A 21,709-nucleotide genomic window follows, 5' to 3' on the forward strand; every position below is an offset into this window, starting at 1 on the left:
AATGTATTCCATGATGGCATGTCCATCTCTGTTGACCCTTGCAGCAACCCTCGTTTTGGATTCATGTGGGCTATCGATTGCAGAGCCAGTCAAAAAGACCTGTGGTGATCGAGGAATTGATAAAACAGCTGAGGACCGCGGATGCGCTCAGTCAGCTAGAGAGGCCAGGTGTACGAATACATTGACTGCAATAAACAGAACGAGCCGGTGTACATTCAGCATTTATAAACAGAACGTCCATATTGAAGCACTAGCGCTTACTATTGTTTTATTCGGGTTATATATATATGTAGTGTATCAAAGGTTCCTGCCTTAGGGGAGTGCAAATGACTACAGTTTAATTTTAAAAAAATTATACATTATTGAAGTTGCTCAGCATTATAAGTAAATATTAGGATTCCAAATGTATCATAATGTAGTAACTTTGTAACTACGTCGAAATAAATTTAATTTAAGAGTTAGATTAAGTAAGCTTGTAAATAAATTGTTCCGCTAAACTGTGGCTTACCTTACTCGTCTACTAAGCTACTGCTACGTTTGTCAACTTCAAGGTGACAGGTTCTTAACGGCAGGCGGGGGGAGGCGGTTGTTATGGGACGCTTGCCACCGCGCTCCCTTCCCCGTGTCCTTCCTCTATTTCCATGGCTACAGGAGCGGTGACAGCTGTATTCACGGAGGTAGAGGCTGAGCTGCAGGTTAGAAGCCAGCAGCGGGGGCAGTGGAACTCACTGCCGCCTGGACCAGCGCCCCCTCCATGCCTCTGCTGCCCTTCTGCCCAAAGCCTTCTACCGCTCTTATCTTCATGCAGGAAAGTACCTGCACATCTAATACGGACAGCACGGCTTCTCCCTATGGAATTTCGAAAACATATTTTACCCAAAACTTTTTGAAAAGTTACTTTTTTGACTTGGAGGCAGATTAATATTTCCCTATTATAAAATATTTTTACAACAATTTTATACTCGAGCGGAAGAAGGCTGCAATGAATTCCAGAAAGACTTTCCAAATTTCACTCATTTTCACTCTTTATTTTTGGACTTCTCCGTCCCTTTCACTGCCCTGGCTCCTGGAATCCTCCCACTGAAACGCGGCGCTGACGGGGGCAAGCAGGCTGCGCTGCGGTTGGCGCTGAGGTGGATTTGGCGATTTCTTGGCGGAGGGACAATGCCAACAAGTGACTGAAAGGTAATCTTCATTCCTGCGTCAGCAGGAAAGCAAACAATGTAACGTGTACAGTTGTCAGAAGGTGCAGCAATGTGAGCGCTGGCTTTACTTTGTGGAGAAGTGTGGTGCAGTGCGTGGCTGGGGACAGTGGGACGGGGTAATGTGTGAAAGCGCTAGACGAGACCCTAATTGATGTAGAGCAGAACAAATCTAGAGAAATTACGGGATAAAAAGGCAAAATCCGAACAAAAAAAGAAGCTTGCAGCGATGTACAAAAGAACCATAGTGGGGATTAGGCCATTATTAAAACAGAGACATAGTTGGTCAGTATGGGAAGAAAGCCAGGCAGAGTCAGAACAGAACCAACCAGAGCAGCTGTCGACCCGCGCAAAAACAGGAGGGCCATCGCAAAACCGAACATTAGCAAAACAGAGCTAAAACAGGATTATATTATCAAACTGTGCATGTACAGAAGCGTAGTAGAAACAAAACAGAACCTAAAACTCCACACAACAGAGGTGGGTGGATGAGACCTGGAGCATAAAAACAACTCCAACAAAACAGAGCCAAAACAAAACCTACGCAGTGCTCTAAGGAGAATGAAGAGAACCAAAAACAATTACCCATCACAGATAATAGCTACTATCAAAACAAACTATAACAAAGATGGAGCAATGTAAAGCTATTCGTTCGAAAAGGACCGAAACAGAGTCAACAAGGTGCAGGAGCAGGACAGCGTTGGAACAGAAGAGGTCTGTAACAGAGTTATGAAGGAACCACTACAGGTGCACGGAAGGTGGTAGAACGTAACAGAGATGCACTACAAGAGAGTAGAGGTCGGAACAACGAAAATATGCTAGAAAAAGAACAGCCACACACCACGGGATGCGACCGTGACAGTAGAGAAGAGAGCTGGAACAGAACCAGCGCAGAGCCAACATGGGAGCAGAATGACAACAGTGCCAGAACAGAACCAGTGCCATGATCAAAGACTGGATCAGCATGGGCACTACAACAGTCCCTAAGTGGCTAGAAGCGCTCTCTCGGCTCTGGCGCTGTTTGTGCTTAGTCTGCATATAACTGTAGTGCCTATGCTCTTTTCCGGCCCATGTTCTATTTCGATTCTGTCATTGTTCTGTTCTTTTGTGACTGTGTTTCTTTGTGGGTTTTGTTTGGCCTCTGGCCTCTATTTCAGGCTGACTCTTTTCTTACTCAGTTTTTGTTCTGATTCTATTACGATGTGTTTCGGGGACAGGTCACCGTCTGTTCTTGTTCTATTCAGGGTTCATTTTTTTCAGATCTAGTTTCACTTTTGGGTGCATTCTTTTCAAGTTCTGTTCTGCTTATATTCTCAGCGTCTGTTTTAATTCTAGCTCCGTTTTTATTCTTTTCAAGTTCTGCCCTGATTTTGTTCTGGGGTACTTTTAGTCCTGCTCGGGTTTTCGGCGAACTTTTCTCATTATTATTATTATTTTTTTTTTTGTGGATATCTTTTTATTAACTTTGCTCATTGTCTCATACAGTACATTTCTAAAATCACAAGATAAAAGGGGGAAACCCCTGTATAGGATAGACATCAATCAGCATGATGGGGCAATAACACATTACACTTGGCCCCCCTCCCCCCCACTGCTAGACGCCTGATATCTCCACCACAGCCCCCACACTTTTTTCCACTTGCGCACACAGCCCCGGGACTTATAGATAACTTCCTCGGCCCTCTGACACCAATCCAGGTCCCTGCACCATTGATCCCACCTAGGGGGCGCCTGCGCCCCCCAACTACTGGCCAAGGCGAGCCATATTTCCTGATACCTGGACCAATCCGTGGGACCTTTAATCATGAGGAGAAGCCATTTAGGTTCCACTGGTACCGGGGAGCCCACCACCCTCGCCATTGTACGCGCAGCCCGCGTCCAGAAAGGTACTATGTTCGGGCAGCCCCAGAGGATATGATAGAATGTACCCAACTCTTGACATCCTCGCATACATAATGGAGACAAGCTCCTGCCCCACGCAAAGAGACGGGTTCGTGGGTAATATACCCGGTGAAGGATTTTTAACTGCACAAGGCGGAACCTGATCCGAATGGCAACCTCGCGGGGACTTTGCAAGGCGTCCCGACAATCTTCGTCCTCCAGGCGGCCGAGGTCCACCTCCCAACTCTCCCGCAGGGACGCCGAGGGATCAGGCATGTTATTTATTAGTTTACGGTGGCGGTCGGCCTACCTAAGATGGGGTCGAGAAGAAGCCGGTCCTCCATTGGGGAGTGTTCTGGAATGAGCGAGTCAGGACGCACATGGGAGCGCAAGGCGTGCATAAGACGCAGATAGCGAAAACGCTGGGAGTCATGTAACTGATATTCACGCTGGAGGTACTCAAAGGATCTGGGTGCGTCTCTTTTCCACACAGGCTTTCTCATTATTTAAGCACTGCCATGGTTTCTCCTGGTTCTGCTCTGATTATTTTGTTAGCTCTTTTCTGTGCATTTTTAGTTTCCTCCGTGTTCTAGTTGTAATTAGGCCTTGTTTTGGCTCCTCTATGTTTTTGTAACTATGTTCAGCCTCTGCATTTCCCTGTTTCTGTCCAGCCTCTAAGGTAGCTCGTTTCAAACCCCCATGGGCTACTTTTGTGTATCTATTCAGCCATTGTTCTGACTGTGTTGAACCTCTGCTCTGCTCCTGTTAAGTAACTATCTATGCTGTCTGATTCTTTTTAACCCTGGGCGTAGTTCGCGAAGTAATACTTCGCGAAGCTACGCAAAGTGCAGTTCGCACTACGCGAGCTACGCGTAGCACTTCGCGAACTGCGTAGTACCTTGTTTGCACTGTGCCAGATGTCGTTTTCAATGATTGCACAGTGCGGACAAGCAACGGGCACTGTGCAATCATTGAAAATGGCATCTTGCACAGTGCGAGCTGTAGTTTTCTGCTGCTCGAGTAGATTTTTACTCGAGCGGCAGCTTTCTCAACGCGAACTGGTAGTTTCTCATCGCGAGCGGTCGCGAGCATACGCGACCACTCGCAATGAGAAACCTGACCTCCTCGCGTTGAGAATCTCGCCGGGAGGTTTATTTTCCATGCTCGCGATCGCCATCTTGATGTTGCTGATCGCGAACAAGGAAAAAGTCTCACCGGGATGTCATTTTGCTTGCTCGCGGTCGCCAACTTGACGTTGAGGACCGCGAGCAAGCAAAAAATGACCACAGTACTACGCAACACTACGCTACGCGTGTTCGCACTGTGCTACGTGCAATTCGCGTAGTGCGAAGTAGCGCGAACTTCGCAAACTACGCGAGCGTAGCGTAGTGCTTTGCCCAGGCTTAATTCTTTTCAGGTTTTGTTCTGCTTTGGCTTTGTTCTGACCATTATTGCCCTGGTTCTTTTCAGGATCTTTTCATACTTCCCCCCCTTCTGGTATTTTTATAGGTTTTTCTCTGCCTCCTTTCCTTTTTTGGTTCTGGTCTTGTTTGCATTCTTATGAGTTTTTAATGTTGTGTTCTGGTTTGGTTCAGAAAGAGGTCAATTTCTCTTCAGAACAGACAATGGCAGTTAGGGGACCTGTTACAACACCACCTGGAGTGAGCATAGTCTTACAAACAGAATTGCCCACCTCAAATGAGCAGCTACCAATAGGTCATACATTAGACACATTTCAACACAAAATGAGAGGCAATGATGGTTCAAACTTGGAAACAAATGGATTTGCAGAGAAAAAAGAAACCAAGACAAGTCAATCCTTTTGCTTTTGCTTTTATTTTTATTCTGTTCCTCTTCAGAAAATACAGATAAGCGCAGCCAACACGTTTAGCCTAACCCTAGGCTTCCTCAGGGCGATATTGAGTATGGTTGTGTTCAGACCGGCAGTTGGAAAAGCACAGTGTCCTAATAGGAGTCAAGCATCCATCGTGTACTAATATAGGTATCGATAACGAAGAATCCTGTTGCAGAAATGATGTGAAGTATGGGTATCAATGTAACCGTAAAATCCAGGATTTTCGTAAGAAATGTCCAATCAATGCAGTGTTCGGCCAAGTTGCTTCAGAAGAAAGCGCTCCACGTCCTAATACGTCACAAACAAATTCTTATAAGAGTTTTTAATGATGTGTTCTGGTTTTCGTCAGTTTCTCATCAGAATCTGATCTGGTTCTGTGTTGGTGCTGTTAAGCTTCTGATTAGGTTCAGCCAGTCATGGCCGGCATGACTCGCGGGTCTGGGGGGGGGGGGGGTGTTGAGTTGAGAGGTGTCGCGCTGGGAGGAGGTAATTTAAAAAAAAATAAACTTACCTTCGCCAGTGTCGTGTCTCCTCTCTCTGCACCGCCGCCTTAGAGGAAGCAGACAGCCTTCCTCTCCTCCCCTAAGCCAATCCTAATGCTGTAATGGCAGCGTTGTGATTGGCTAGGACGCCTACCCCACAGGCTTCTATGGGGAGGCCATTTTCTCTCTGTAGGCTGCATGCAGCCTACACACAAAAAATGCAGAGTGCGTATGACTGGTTTGATCGGCCCCATCGCACTCGGAGTGGGCAAGCCACTCCTCCCCTGGACTCCTGCAGGACCGCCCACCCACCTGCCCCAACCAGGCATACCCTTCTGCTTTCTCGCAGTGCGAGAAGCAGAAACATAAAATGGTATTTAAAATACCATTTTATGTTTCTCATTCTCGCATTGCGAGAAAGCAGTGGGGCGACACTCCTCCGCCCACGTGAATGAGCTGCCCCTGGGTTCGGCATGAGCTTTTAGGCTTTGTTTTAGTTTTCTTCATGCTTTTTCTGATTCTGTTCAGGTTTTGGCCAAGCTCTTGTTTTCTATAGTCTGCTTGGGGTTTCGTTCCAATTCTCTTTTTAGCAGTTTTGGTTTTCCATTCGATTCCACTCAGAAGCTTTTCTGTTTTGATTGTCTTCTGGTATGATTTTTAACTGACTGTTGTTGTGTTGCACTCTTCTTCTGATTCTGTTGTGATTTTTTCAGCTACGAGTTTGCTCTACATAGCATCTTTTCGGATTTACTCTGTTTTCCTTCTCAATTGTAAAGGCCTGTTTTCTGTCTTTCTAGCACTTATTTAGTTTGCTAGTGTCTAGTAGGGCTATTTTGGACTATTTGTGGTCTGTTTTAGATTGGTACTGTTTTTCAGGTTTTGCTCTGTATCAAGTCTAGAACCTTTTAAACAGGGGTCTGACTGTTTTGATTGCATTATTTGTTTAGAATTTGTTTGGCAGTGTTCTAGTACTTTTAAGGTCCTCGTGTACTTCTGACCTAGTTCTGTCTTTATTTATTTATGTTCTTTTCCGCATGTGTTAAGTTTGTTCAGGCTCTATCTTGGCTCCTTTAAGGTTGCAGTCAGCCTTTTTTGCTTCTGTTCAGGGTGTTCTATCAAGTCGATTTTTTTGTAGTTGTCGTTTTTTTTATCCGGCTCCCTTCCGTTTTTATTTTAAAAAATCAGCTGATGTGCGTTTTGGGCTAACACGTTAAGGTGAGCAGCTTAGACGTGATCGCAACCAATATCCCGGCCTCACCCCTCTGCAGGTACACTAGCTCATTGTTTCTTCTCTGAAAGGCGCTTTTCATAGACGTTCACTTTCGCCTGCTTAGAAACTACACGGTCACCGAGTGAGCCTTTAAAAGCCCCCCTCCTCTGGTTTCACAACCATCGTGTAGGCGCTGTTATTCAACCGTGAGACAAGAAAATGTTCTTCCTCTGCACTGTTGATTGTAGTGTACAGATCGATGAACTAAGTAGAACAAAATCTAACACTGGCTATAAAGAGCACATATATAAGTGAAAAAACAGAACAAACCTGGAGTGAAGCGCAAAAGAAAGGGAACACAAACCAAGAAAAGTACACTGATGTGGGTATGAAAACAACAAAGTTCTTGAACCAAGACAGAAGAGAACCAAAACAGCAAAGATTCTGAGCAGAAGCAAAACAGAAATAATTAAAAATGTAACCCTCAATGTGAATTCATTAAATTGATTAGGGAAAATAGACCCCTCCTCAAATTCTACATGTTTAAAAAGCGTTGGTCCAGATCTCTATACTTCATTTGTTTTAACTAGGTGATAGAAAGTGGTATATCTGTTACCTCCTAAATGAAGTGAAATAAAGCGTTCTACTTACAAAGATTGAGGCATTTTGAATGAAATCACCATCCTCTAAACATTGCAGACATTTCAGTACATAAAAAACACCATTACTTGTGTCCTCTCATGGCATACTTTTTGGGCACTACTTTTTTCTTTTCGGTTGAGCACTACATGGGAATGCATGTGTTTTCCAGCTGTCTCTCTCGTGTACTTTCTTTCTCCTCCTGACGCGCTCCATATTGCTCTAGCTTGCTTAAATCCTTCTTCACCCCCTCTGTATTGTGCTTGTCTTTTTATGCTTCTCCATCCCTGCGTTGCTTTTTCGCCTATGTCCTTCTCCCCCCAGCTCCACATTCCTTTCTCTAGCCCTTGTGCTCCTCTTTCCTCTCACACTCCACGTTCTTCTCTCTTGCCCATGTTGCTTCCCCCACTTCATGCAGCTTCCCCTACCAACACCTTCTGTGATGCTTCCACCCCAATCCTCTGTGTTGCTTCAACTCTCCCAATGTTGTTTTCTTTCCCTCTGTGTTGCTTCCTTCCACTACAAGTTGCTTTCTCTCCACTGCACTCTGTGTTGCTTACCCCAAACTGCACCCTAAGTTTTGCTTCTCCAACTCGTTTTCAGAAAAAAGAATAAATGCTTTTGCACTACTTTTTATAATTTTTATTTACAAATCCAAATTGGATCAGTAAAGAGAAAAAAAGCAGGAACAACATTGTTTAGGTGCACGCATACATAGTGCGCATGCCGACAAATTGACGTAGCTACGCCATAGTGCCTTTTTTTGTTTCCTCTTTTGCTGCTGCCCAGCATCGTGAAAACCCGTTGGCAGAACCAACATGTCCCAAAGGCAAGACATATTGGCTTTGTAAAAGCTTGTTTTTGATAAGCAGAAAGTGTATTGCGACAGGCATTACTCAGCTCAGTGATACTAATTTTAAACAGCACAAACAAATGACAGGATGACTCAGTCCAGTGTGACTTGAAGCAGTGACTATAAGACTGCTTATAGATCTGTGTAACAAAAGGTTTAACCCAAACACTATCTTGCCAAGCATGTGTCTGACACTCTATTCCAATCATCAAAATACCGAAAACACATGAAAGCAGTGCCTTTTACATGCAGGAATGGCACTCTTTATACCATAACTGGCTGAAGAGATTATCATAAATTATAGCTTTTAAAATGGATTGACACACATCTATATAGTTTTTCCTTTAAGAAAACTGAAGTTGAAGAGACATTATGGTTAGGATTCAAAACCTAAAGACCATTGAAGTTTACCATCTTTGGTGCACAGCAGCAAATATAACCACACCACACTGCTCCTGACCTCACAGATAATGTCATTGTTGGCATCACAAATGACATTGGTGACATGACTACTAGTATCAGATATTACTCCATTATTGCTCAAAGCCATTAATGGAGTGCTGGCCTTTGCTTTGTCCAATGACCACATAACTTCCTGCGTCCAACCATTGGTCATGCGCAGTAAGCACTAGGTGCAGGGATGACTTTAAGCCATGTTCTGGACCATGTTCTGAACGGTCCAGCGTTAACCATCATTTGTGGGATCTGCACTGGCTTCCAGTGGCCCAAAGAGTGAAATGTAAGGCCCTCACGATTGCCCATTCAGCTCTCTATGGTTGACGGCCTCTTTATCTAAGGAAGCGCTTTAGTTTTTATATTCCACGAAGGCATCTGTGCTCTGACTCTAAGTGCCTAGCCTCGATTTCGGCGGACAAGGATTGGAGGGAGTTCTCTCTCCTTCAAAGCAGCTGAAGCGTGGAATTTGCTCCCCCTTGAACTACGCAGCATTAACGACTCTTCTATGTTCAAGAAAAGACTAAAAACCCTGCTGTTCGCCTTAGGACACTCTTCCTCAACCCCATTCTGTTTCTTTCTAACTGGTTCTCGCGCCGGGACACTCATGAGTAGCTGTGTGCGCTATAAATTTCAGTAAAATAACATAACATATCCCCTAGCTCCAGATTATGCACTGCGTGGCCTCTTGGTGAAGAGGGCCAATCCAGGCACTCACTCTTGAGGCCTCAAGAACCACTATAGTAAATGATGTGAATGATGGGGTGATTTGTGATGTCATTAAAGCTGTCATTTGACATCATGCATGAGGTAAGCGTATTTGGGAGTTAAGGTTGTAATTACTCACAATAACTGGTACTATTTTTACTTGTTGGCTCATTGCCATAAATGCCCCTTCACCAACTGAAGAAGGTTAAGGGCTTTTCTCTATTGCCATTGAGCAACCATAAAATCTTCACAGCCAATCGGATGGATGTCCTCACTTCCGCCTATAAAGCATCCTCCTGGTAGAGAAGCATCGACATTTGATAACAAAGTGGTATCTAAAATTGGAAAAAGTACTGTAATTAATATGTAAAGACTTCATTATGAAATGTCGAGTTTTTGAACCAAAAAGAATTAGAGGTGGTGGGGTTTTACCACACCCGTTATTCCTGGGTGAGGTGATCTAACATTTTTTACTAGACAGACGACCTGCCAGGCTATACCTGGAGGTCCTTATCATAGATAAATGCCTGAAATTACTGGCTGACCAGCCATAAATTGTTGCATTAGCACAGAATTCAGCCTAATATTACTCATTTCATAGGGTTCTGTAGGTTTATGGACACCCAGTGATTCCAGGTGTGGTGTTACCACCCACGAATACCAGGTCTTTCCTGATTGGGCCAATGAATTCAGCAAAAGAAAAATAGTGCTAGGGCAACTGTGTCTTCTGGAAAGTGATGTTTTTCCCATTTGTTGTGGGCATAGAGCAGCGAGGTGCTTTCGTTTAGGTAAAGTGAAGAAATATGCCCTTTTAAAGATCCCATGGAGAAGGGAATGGTGAAAGTGAGTAGTATTAAAGGTAACATGGCTGTGTTGTTCTGCATATTTCTCTATGGTATTTGTCAAATAGATTTCAATACATATAGCGCTTTCTGCTTGAAACAGAATCAGTGGTGGTGTACAGGGTTTTATGGAGGTGGAACCCATCACTGGAAGACAACCAATATTCCCAGTGGGACAATATGTGTAACTATCCATGGGCATTTAGGGTACCTTGAGTAAAAGTCATCTAAGATAACTGGCCTTGTTGTACCTTTATTTGAAAGTACGCACTTAAATTGAATGCAAGGGTTGTATGATAATACAGAGGTTTGAAAGAGGTTTGTGGGAGGTGGGTTGGAAAGTTTGGTGTTAGAAGCAGTGCAGGATGAAGAAGTGGCAAGAATAATGGTAACATATTAATTTACTGAGCACTTCAAATCACACTGCCAATTCTATGATAGTTATTAGCATTCCCCAAATGATTGGAACTCCTATTTACCGACCTCAGAAGGATACAAAGCTGAATGCTCTTGTGGTGTACAAAATCGCAACATGCAACTCAAAAAGAGGTCATTTAGTAGAGCTTGACACACTGAGTCCTCATGCCAGCAGTCAAAGTAAATAGGTGGTGGGGCAGTGTGGAGCTCAGTGGTTGATAGGGGCTGCGAGTCGCCTTTGAAAGTGGTGGGGTGAGCAAAGTGCCCTACCGCTTCCAAAAAACACAAAATTAGACAACACCTCCCTCTAATACCCAAGGTAAAACAACCAAAAGTCAAAATAAAAACAGCTCAACCCTCCAAACCCCACATAATTAAACATAAACTAATTACATGCATTACACATTTAGGGGCCAATTAAGATACGGCCCGTAAAGGTTCCGACCTGCGGTTGGAGCCTTTAAGGCCACATCGTAACGGGCCGCTCGGTTTCATTTCGACCGCCTCATTATGTTGGAGGCGGTCCAAAAGGAAATCGGCCGGTCATTCCAGCTGGCTTCTGACGAGCTCGGAGAGCCTGTCCGCCAGTCGGAAGCTGGCAAGTAATCTCAAGGGCAGGTCTTTCCGCCCTTGAGATTACGATCACGGTTTAAGACATGGTTTTCATGCCGGTCTGTCCAACATAGAAACCATGTCAGAAAGCGTGTTTGTGGTCCCTCAGCAGGGCCCCCTTTGGTGCACGGCCTCCGATTAGAGGCCAGGGGTCACCTATGGTGCCCCCTTGTTGATCCCTGCACCTTGTGACAGGCACCTTGAGCTGTCTGCCATGTGGTGCAGGGATGAACCGCACCTCCCATTTCACTGTGGGAGCATGCATAATGGCCGGTTTACAGCCGTAATGCATGCTCCCATAGTGAAATATTGGAATGCGACCGAACACAGTGTTCGCTCGCATCCTAATGAGGCGGTCGGGACAGCCAACTGGGTGTCGTTTGGTCCCAGGACCGAGTGACATCATAATGAGCCCCTTAATATATAACAAAATTAAAGTAAATGATACTTATTCATGGGCTACCCTAACCAATCCAGACGCTGCTCTCATGTGGTTAACTAACCTGAGAGGAGTCACAGGATTGGATGCCCATGCTTGCTCTCCACCCAGCTGTCTAAAACTGCTGAGTGGATAGCTGCAAATTGTGCATGTCACTTTGGCTTGCGTAAGGCAGCCGGCCAAACTGACATGCATACTTTGCAGTGTCTGACCAGTCCTCTATGCTGCCAGTCGGCATAAGAGGACCTGTCACCCTTTCTCCTGGCTTGGGGCAGACTGGTGTCTGCTGCGAGCTGCGCTGTGTTCAAAATAAAATGGCAATGAAATCATGTCATTGTGATTTTATTTTTAACACTTAGGGCCTCCCCCCACCCACAACTTCCCCTCCCCAAGAAACCGCTTCTGATCCAGCATCAAGGAAATACATGCAAACCACAAGGCATACGTTTAGAACTTTGTTTTGTTTTCCTCGATATTTTCTTATTCTAACGTTGCTGAAAAATGAGGACTTTGATTAACAATAAACAATTATTAGTAAGTGTGTACAAATGTTTATTAGTGTAATAACTCATGGGCAGATACATCAGCCCTTCTTACAATGTATGCATATTTCTTGGATACAAAGCATAGAAAGGTAAAAAAACCCTAGTCCTGCCCTGCCTTAGCACCGCCCTTAAGCCCGCCCAAAACTCCACCCCGAGTACACTGCTTATTTTGGTGAGTACCTGCACTCATGTTTTTTTGCCATTTAAAAGCACTGGACTCGTCCACTTCTAGTTATTCTCCATTCCGACATGCTGAACTCAGAATCACCCCGTAAAACCACCTGGAGGTAAAACCGCATTTTGTTTTTGCAGTCCCTACTGCCAAGCTTGCGCACGGGCTTTGACGTGCCAGCAGCCACGATTTGGACCCGAAGTCCTGTGCGCGTGCATACGATTGAAAATTGGCTGTGGTGGTTTATCACCTGGTGCTTGTCGCGAGGTCACGTCTTTTGCATTTGGAATGGGATGTGAGCTCGAGCGCTGTACCAATGATGAAACACTTGGCGCTGGATGTAGGGCAGGAAGGTGACGCGTGTGTTAGTGAGGTTGAAAAGGCATTCTCTCGTTAATTTCCCTGTTTTGTGCACGCGTGTATTTCCTAACCGTACCCACCTGCCAACTCCTGGCACGCAAATCCCAGCGCAGGCGAGCTCGCGCCCGGAAAAACATTATTACATGTCGTGCAATGGAATATTTTCTAGTTCGTAACAAGGAAGGGAGGACAAGAGAGAAAGGCTTGGGGGTCAGCTCAAATAATACAGGATATCCATGGCAAGAATCCACGTGCGCAGTGAAAGCCCAGCTGCTGCTATGATCCGGAAAAGAGTTCAGTAACATCCGGTCCCTCCAGTTGAGTTTGGAAGGACGCCTCTCCCCCTTGCTGTTTTCACCTCCCCTGAAAGATAAGGAGGATGTGTGGGTCTTCTCCGAAGTCTTGAAACAACGAGCCCTCGAGTCTCAGACCTGCTGATCACCGCTGTGGCATTACAGCAGTGTGCAGCTGCACAGTTTTGCAAGTGAGCGCGACGCAGTAGTTTTCCACGGGTGCTAAAAGCCCTTATCTGAGCCGCTCCTTATCTCTGCACTTCAGGTGAAGGGCCTCCCACCACCTCTCCACTAACCTGACACAAAAGCATCAGTGTGATGGGCTGTGAGGTGGGTGTTATGTGTGGTATTTCAAGTTATTTACGTTCTGATGTGCTAGAGTGCCACCGCTGGAATCATGTGGGTGTGATTTCAGGCCAGTTGGTGAAGGACTGATGAGGTCAGCTGAAGGTTGTCTCTCTGTGGGTGGATGTACAATACACCATCTTAACAGCTTATCTGCGTGGAGTCTTACTCAACATGCGAGGCGGTTCAATATCAAGGTAGATACTATAGACCTATAATAATATTTTATTCTGTACGTGATCTCAAACTACATCATCATAATAACTATATAATTACTGTCCCTAACTCCACCTGTGCTTACCTTGCGATGCAGTGATTAGGTCAATATTGTGGATGCAAATCTATTGTCATTTGATAGAACTGTTGCTGTGAGTGGCTATACCCTGCATCCAAATGGTGCATTTGAGGCACACTATTGGTGTCAGCTGCAAGTCCACCATTGTACTAGATTCGAATACCACAAGGCTAGTGACACTGCTGGCATGCCCCTCAATTTTCCATTAGTGGTATTAGGTGACAAGCTGGTGCCACCATCTTAGTTGTGATAAGGAAGCTCTGCTGCTAAGCAGTGGTCCTCTTGATGAAGCCCGTGGGTTTCACTGCTGATGCTCCTCACCCAAAAATGAACGAGCCTCCGATATGCTCTGTAGAAGTGACAATCCAGGATGAAAAGTTGGTGGGATGACGGAATGGCACCTGCAACACTGGTGCCAAGGCTGTGCTTCAGTGCGTAGAGTGTCATAGGCACCACGCTGAGCAGTCGGCCAGGGACATCCTCACCAACACATACCCCCCAATCCACAACCACAAAACAGCCCCCCGGCTGAGTGATCAAATGAGGTGCGGCATGGTCCTCCTTTTACCTAGGCCGCCTCTGAAATATTACATTTTGCTACTGTTACTTACATTCACATTTTTACTAAAGACACAACATTCACTCCTATGGGCTTTGAAGGCTAGACCAATTAATATTCTCACAAGAAATATTAAAATAAATACAAGACTGACACCAATGTTTAATAATAAAACCCATTTCTGAAGGAATGTGGGCATGTACATCTACAGCAACAATATTATTTAATAAGATCTGTGTGTGTACAATTCGTCTGTCCTTGGTGGGGCTCACATTGCAGTGTTCTAATTGTGTGATGTCACATGCTCTTGGGTAATGAATATATCCGTTTTGGTAATGGTACCAATCTTTAAATGTAAACATATGATAAAAAGTACCCCTTAAATTACATTGCAAGTCACTGAGGAGTTCCTTTATAAGGTCCTGGAACTCCAAGGTGACTCACACTTTTCTCATAATGTATAGCTGTGGGTAATTTATTGTTATGTTATGTTAAATGGGACTTTTATAGCGCAACGGCTACTCCAAAGGAGTGTCCCGGCGCTTTTGTGCTCCAGACCAAAGAAAGAGCTGGAAAACATAACAGTAAAAAGAGCAGGGGCCTAAAGAGGGGGCAGATTATCCAGTGAACAGCCAGGTTTTTAAGTCTTTTCTGAAGGCAAGCAGGTTAGCGGTGTTTCGCAAGGACACCGGTAAGGAATTCCATAGCTGCGGAGCAAGAAAGCTAAAGGACCGGCCGCCTAGCCGAGCCCTTTTGATGCGTGGCACCCGAGCCAAAGCCAAAGCTTCTGACCTGAGGGATCGTACAGGTCGATAGAAGTCCAGCCTCCTCTGAAGATATTTGGCACCATTGCCATGCAAGGCCTTATGGGCGAGAGTCATGGCCTTGAAAAGTATCCTCTTCCGCACCGGAAGCCAGTGAAGGGATACGAGGAGATTGAAGGCACTGGTGCGGCGGTGCAGGCCAAAAATTGCACGAGCAGCAGCGTTCTGAGTAACCTGCAAACGCTGGAGGAGGTATTCAGGCAGACCCAGATATAGGACATTTGCATAGTCCAATCTGGACCCTATGAGTGCCTGAACAGTGATCCTCCGATGTTCCTCCGAGAGAAGGGGAAAGAACTTGCGCAACATTCTGAGTATCCCAAAGCATGTTCCCGTAAGAGTGGAAACCTGGGATTTGAGCGAGAGCTCGTTGTCAATTTTAACCCCCAGGTTCTTAGCCCACTTAGAGGACTGAGTGGGAGGGAACATGTCAGCAGGCCACCATCCCTGCCAATCTGGTTCTGATGGGCATCCGAAGAATAGTATTTCGGATTTGTCCGAGTTGCATTTGAGGCTGTTGTGTGAAAACCAGCTAAAGACAGCCCCAAGGCACTCGCAGATCCTTTCTCCATCGAACTCTTCGCTCTTACGACAGGTGAATAGAAGCTGGGTGTCGTCAGCATAAGAGACGATCCGGGCCCCGTAGGACTCCGCCAGTGTCGCCAGAGGGGTCATAAGGATGTTAAATAGAGTGGGGCTCAGTACAGAGCCCTGAGGCACTCCGACTCCCAATGGCGGCATCTCGGCGGACCCGGGTGGGACCCAGACCGTCTGCCGGCGGTTGGCCAGAAAGGAACGAAACCAGTTGAGCACCGTCCCCCCTAGACCGATGTTATGAAGTCTAGTGAGGAGATCCTCGTGGGGGACGGTGTCAAACGCCGCCGACAGGTCTAACATGACTAACATCACCCTGCCTCCTGTGTCCAGCACCTCCTTCACGATCTCCGAGACTTCCAGGAGCGCCGTCTCGGGGCTTAAGTTGGAACGAAAGCCCGATTGGGATTCATGAAGTAACTCATTAGACTCCAGGAAGTTAGAAAGCACGCTGTGCACGTGTTTCTCCAGGATCTTGGTCAGTGCTGGAAGGAGCGAGATTGGCCTATAATTAGAAGGCGCCTCTGGATCAAGATTGGGCTTCTTGATCAGGGGGATGACCATGGCTTGCTTCCAGGCCTGGGGCAGAAAACCCTGACTCAGGGATAAATTGAGGATAGGATTAGCTATGGGATTAATGACATCTGCCATTTTCGCTAAGAATTTTGCTGGACACGGATCTAATGGTGAGCCTGATTTAAGGTTCCTCATCAAGGCTAAGGATGCGGCAACCGGAAGGGGAGGAAAGTCTAGCAAAGCTGGGCCAGGAGGAGACAGGAAGACTGTCTCCGTCGGCATCGTAGATAAATCATCTAACGCTCTCGACGGGAAAGAATCCTGAATTAGCCTGATTTTGGTGGTGAAGAAATTGGCAATAGTGTTAGCCCAGGTCTCCACCGGGGCACCCTGAGTAGAGGTTGTCCGGGGGCTGGTGAATTCACGTACAATTGAAAAAATCTCCTTACAGGAGTTAGCTGCGTCTTCAATCCTTTTAGCGAAGTAACATTTCTTGCCCTGTAAGATAAGATCGTGGTAGGACTTCATCATGATTTTATAGCGTTGTTTGGCTTCAGGCTCATACTGGACTCTCCACGCCCGCTCAGCAGCTTTACATTGCCTACGAGCGTGGGCTAAATCCTCCGTAAACCAGGGGGCAGAGACCCGCCGGGCAGCAGATCTGGGTGGCTGTGAGGGAGCGAGCTCATTTAGTCTGGCAAGAAGCCAGGATTGTAGGCTCTCCAGATCTTTCTCCAGGTCGCCAGTACAGGAAACAGGGTGATCTGCCAGGGCATGCGTTAGCATGTCTGGGGTCACCCGGTGGAATGCCCTATAGCTGCTGCCCTGCTGCCTCATGACACTGGCCGGAGAGGTCACAGTAGAAGGTATTTCAAAATGGGCAAGATAATGATCAGACCAGACGACTGGCAGAAGAGTTACAGCCATGATAGGTGTGGTGGAAAACACCTGATCGAGTGTGTGGCCTTTGTTGTGGGTCGGACCAGAAAGATAGGGGGAAAGGCCTAGAGTGGATGCAATATCCAGCAATTTGATGGCGTCCTGGTCATTATGGTCGTCCATATGGAAATTAAAATCTCCCGCCAGTAGGCACAGCTCCGATCTAAGGACAAGGATCGACATGGCCTGCTGGAGATCATCAAGAAAGGATCCCACTGGGCCCGGAGGTCTGTAAACAATCAGACCCTTCAGCGCTTGTTGCGGCGATAGGGAGATGGTAAAGGCTAAAGAGTCCGCCCCTGCGATGGTGTGAGTATGCGTGACCGTGCACGGAAAAGATTTTTTAACAACCAAGGCAACTCCTCCTCCCCTACCCTTGTCTCTGTCCTGTCGATGGATGGTATAGTCCGTGGGGATGGCTGCCACAATGTCCGGGTGGGAGGAATCATTCAGCCATGTTTCAGTAAGCATCAGACAGGTAGGACTGGTCGTTGAGAGGAGATCAAAAATCTCTTGAGTGTGTCGGTGCAACGACCTCGTATTGAGGAGTAAACAAAGGTGTTTTATGCTACACTCCTTAGCAGGGATAGGGGAAGGGAAGGAGCGAACAGGGTGCCAATGGCAAGCAGGGCACGTATGTTTACCCTTATATCGGCCAGGAAAAACCGTGTAACACGACGCATTCCAGTTACGCAAAGAGTATAGCTCCTGAGCGGAGTAGGAGAGCATAGTGGCCAGAGGTACCCGCCACGCCAGACGCTTCCGGGACGCTGACGGGCGCAGACGGGCAGGACTCTAGCACGACTCTGGCGCAGGTCCGGCGCATCCGCTGGTCGCGTCCGCTGCGCGGAGCCGTAAGTGCCTGTTTTTATAGTCCTTGTCTATGGCCTCCCCAACCCAGCCCAAACGAAGATGGCCGCCAAAACCGGCGTCCAGCCCTCGGCATCAACACTCAGCCGAGGGTGGGACCGGAGCTGCAGGGAGGGGGGAAAAAAGAGTTTTTAAGCGCTGCTGAGCGCTGGGGGGTCTCTACACACTGCTGCAGGCTAGAAAATACAATTAGCAAGCACAGGTGAAAAAACGAGTAAAATCACGAAAATTAGTTTAAAATTGAAAGAAAAGCAGGAGACCTCCCGGCTTCCGCCTCAGGAGGGGAAAGGTGTGTGCAGAGTCTGATATTACCGCTTTCCAAGTCTCAGGTGCCTTTTATAGTCCTTGTCTATGGCCTCCCCAACCCAGCCCAAACGAAGATGGCCGCCAAAACCGGCGTCCAGCCCTCGGCATCAACACTCAGCCGAGGGTGGGACCGGAGCTGCAGGGAGGGGGGAAAAAGAGTTTTTAAGCGCTGCTGAGCGCTGGGGGGTCTCTACACACTGCTGCAGGCTAGAAAATACAATTAGCAAGCACAGGTGAAAAAACAAGTAAAAACGAGTAAAATCATGAAAATTAGTTTTATTCCTTAAGATATATGGCCGTTCCATCACCCTTCCACCAATCTCCGGTGAAAGAGATAGGATGTTTGTAAACATGAAGAATACAAGTAGAAACTTTTCCAAAATTAAACGCATCATAAAAGCTATGATATACTTATTGCAAAATATATCAGAATCAGTTTAATACAAATCAGACAAAAACGGTGTGGCTCAGAATGCGTATAAATACACAGAGATTCCATCTTTCCTATAATCGCCTAATGCCTGCAAAAAAATAAACATGTTGCTATAAATATCTATTTTCTGATGATCACTGTTCACCTAGAAAAAAAGAGTAGAAGCAGTAAAAGCCACGTTTCATTTTTGGTCTTTAAACTGCAGCTTTAATTATGCTGGGTGTCCTCCCTTTCTAGTTGGCTGCTGCCTCTTACCACAGGCACTGGGACATCAGAACTCAACTGTAATAAGTTATCACTGTTGAGCGGCTGCCATTTCTTTATTACAAGTTACTAAATGCGTAATAAGTCACCTGAAATAAGGAAACTAAAGATGTGGTTTTTTTTCATAGATTGCAGGCTTCCGTGTATTATACACAGTGTAATGCACCTGAGCTGTATATATCATGGGTCTAACATACCGCCCAGTGATCCTGCAGACTAGAGAGAGCAAGAGTGTTCAATACAAATATTCAGACATCATAGAACATTATATGTGTGTGATTTACATCTTTCTTGTTCCCTAAAATAGCAATTGAAAAGTCCTAGGGCAATGTATGAATCACATAACACACTTGAAGCAGCTCTCTAACCCACTATTATGTTTTTCTGTCTCAGCTGCATACAGCGTTATCTATCTTCGGGCCAGGCCTATTGTTCCAACGCTTTACATATACATAAAGTGTGTTTTGGGTCAGCCCTTCTTCATAATTGGATTGCTTTACTGTCTGTCTCATTTGTCTGCTTTTAATTCAATGGCTTGCCTCCATACACTTGTGCTTGTTTCCTCCTTCCCATCTCCCCAGAGCAGGTTGGTCTCTCAGAGTTCTGATTGGATCAGTTGTAACCTTTCATGGTATACCCTTATTTTTTGCTTTTCAGCTCTCCATGGCAGTGCATCTGTTTCCCTGCTCTCCCACCTTTTCCCTTTGTATCTCCCCCACCACATGCTTGCTTTCTTTTCCCACCCACCGCTCCCCGTATTGCTCCCCATTCCAGTAGCTGTGTTTCTTTTTTTTTCATTGTATGTTTTATTTTGGGGGTGGAGCAGCTTGGAAGTAATGCCATTTAATTTGCTTTATTTTACGCGCTTTGAGCACACTTTTTAGCAAATTTTATTTACTGTTCTAACATGGCCATCCATCATGTTCAGGCATCAAATTAACAATGACTGTTGTGCGTCAGAGTGCATGCACCCATCATGATGCATTCATGCGCATCGTTGTACATTTTTGAATAGTTTTTTTTATTTTTTAGAAAACTAATTCCAAGATTGACAGTTATACGTGTGCATGAATCTTGACACGTGTTTGCATGCCACTGTCAATAAGCACTGGCAAAGCCAATAGCTCGGAATTTATGACCTATTGACCCTGCTAATAACTGAGAAGTTATTGGGGAACAAAGGCATTTTTGTAGCAAATAAAGACACAAACATCCTTAGTTTGTTGTGTCTGTATACCATTAGGAACACAATGGATGAGTTCAGCCTTATTTATCATGCTTGGCAAATTATTTTGTAAATATAAATATAATTATATATATATATATATATATATATATATATATATATATATATATATATATATATATATATATCAGGTAGCTGAGCAGTATGTTATTTACTGACAGCAAAAACGAGAACTTTTCTAACAACATCACCTACATGGAAAAGGTGCACTCTGGGAAGTGTAGGCTACAGTCAGTCATGTGACTAGAGACGTAATTAAAATGCACGCACAGATGCACTCAATGAGACTTCCTGCCCGTGATCAAGGCTGAATTGCTGAAACTAGTTGGGACTGCAGGAACGCTGTGCTGTAATCTCGAATTAAAGGCTTTCTGCCTCCTGAAGTGGGCCTCTTGTGTGTTTCTTCATGTTATTGGATCCGTCGAGCTTCTCCGTGCTCGTCTTGAAGAGGCCACCCTGCAGGGTCGGTGGCTCCCTATTCGGAGGTGTTGTATGTATATATATATATATATATATATATAAATATATATATATATATATATATCCAGTTTTGCTGCTCACTTCGCTCCCCAATCCTCGAGATAACAAAGCAGGCACGGACCACAGTTCTGTGCAGATAATTTTATTTTTCGCTAGTCGGCCATGACGCGTTTCGGTCCCTCCTGGACCTTGATCACATATATATATATTTCCTAAGATTATGAAGCTTTTATGTGTTTTACACTTTGACAATCGATTATTCCTGTTTCATTCCATTGGGTATGCCTGAAAGTATATATATATATATATATATATATATATATATTACCTACTGGCGGTCGCCAGTAGGTAGTTATAGTTAGGACCCTGTTTCCATAGGAAAACCGCAACATTCTATTTGGAATAACTTTGGCGCTGGTCGACGAATCCTCGCGAAATTTTCAAAACTAATGGGGCGCTACGCTCCGCTCCTACCCTGAAAGTCTCGGTGGGATTCGTCAAGCGGGGGCTGAGAAAAAAGGGGGGTCCCAAAACGCGTTTTTCCCATGCATTTTTCCATAGAACCTTTAGACACAGCTACAGCCCGAACGGCTGAACAGAGTTACTTGAAATTTGGCAGAGAGGTAGTCCTCAGGTCAAGGAAGTGCCTTTTGTAGGTCTGGTGTAAATCTGTTCAGTAGTTCCTGAGAAAATAGCATTTAAATCAATATATATATCTGTGGCAGCTTACGGTGCGCTTACGGTGCGCTTACGGTAAGCTTACCGTACGCGTACGGTGCCGTGCGCGAGCGCGAATCTGATTGGCTGTTAGATCTTAGTAAACATTCGAATCTGTGGAAACCAGGAAGTGGCGGCCGCCATTTTCTCTCTCGCACTCTGAGAGGGGGTTAAAAAACAAAGGCCAAAAACATGTAAAGGGGCTGTTTAGACAGCTCCTAACCACCTAGCCATGTTGAGGGAGTCCCCAAAGATCCCCCAAGGCCAAAAACGCAATTTTAATTTTTTCGATAATTTCGCCGATTACGCTTACCGTACGCGTACGGTAAAAATTAATAAAAAAAACAAATATCCATAC

General features: G+C 45.5%; 1 protein-coding gene across 1 annotated transcript in view; it reads left to right on the top strand.

Annotated features, from left to right (window-relative positions):
• The first annotated feature begins 556 nt into the window (after positions 1–556).
• TC2N (tandem C2 domains, nuclear) overlaps positions 557–21,709 on the top strand; it is a 243,432-nt gene continuing 222,279 nt past the window's right edge. The window contains exon 1 of the mRNA XM_085626516.1: positions 557–1,185. The gene's annotated coding sequence lies outside the window, so the exon portion shown is untranslated. The remainder of the gene's footprint in view (positions 1,186–21,709) is intronic.

The sequence above is a fragment of the Triturus cristatus genome, chromosome 9, assembly GCF_964204655.1.
Source record: "Triturus cristatus chromosome 9, aTriCri1.1, whole genome shotgun sequence".
Lineage (NCBI taxonomy): Eukaryota > Metazoa > Chordata > Amphibia > Caudata > Salamandridae > Triturus > Triturus cristatus.